Here is a 712-nt window from a genome sequence, read left to right on the forward strand (position 1 = left end):
GCTGTCTAGTAACAGATATTTTATCTGCTAGTAGTGTTCAAGATTATGTCTTTCCAAAGGGCTGAGGCAGTGCACCTGTTCTGTAGTTGCAGCTGATGCCTGAATGTATCCTAGCTGACAAGTTATTGATTAATAAGAACTTGAATTTCTGAAAGATTTGTACTGTGAACCAAAATCTGAGCAAGGAGTCTCAAATGTAATTCTTAGCCAGCATTACATGTTAATGAACCATTTAACAGTGTAAATCAAGGAACGTCAGTGTAGGGATTTCTTTTAATTTATTTTTTACCTGCTTGAAATATCAGTTAAAGGTTGCCAGCTTGGTTGCAGATGGACGGACGTTTGAAGTTCACCAAACTACTTAATGTGGAATAGGATAATAGACTTCCAACGCCCTCAAGGCTGTGACCTTGCAGCCATTTTACATAGCACATCATCCTCCTATAGAGATGAACATTTCCCCTGGCTCATAAAGTAGCCACTCTGGTTGAAGCTTTGCTTATTGTAACAGGCTTTTGTTTCCAGGTAACATGTCTGTGGAAGACTTAATTCTGAATAGAGATATAGATATTACTGGAAACTAATTGTTTTTTCTATTATACTCTGCTTTATCAAAAAAGTAAAACATTTAAATTGTGCTACCGAAATTCAGATGTTGTCTTGCCATCTTTAAACAATAAATGAATGATTTGCCCTTAAAAAAAAGAATTAA

The sequence above is a fragment of the Physeter macrocephalus genome, chromosome 18 (genome assembly GCF_002837175.3).
Source record: "Physeter macrocephalus isolate SW-GA chromosome 18, ASM283717v5, whole genome shotgun sequence".
NCBI lineage: Eukaryota > Metazoa > Chordata > Mammalia > Artiodactyla > Physeteridae > Physeter > Physeter macrocephalus.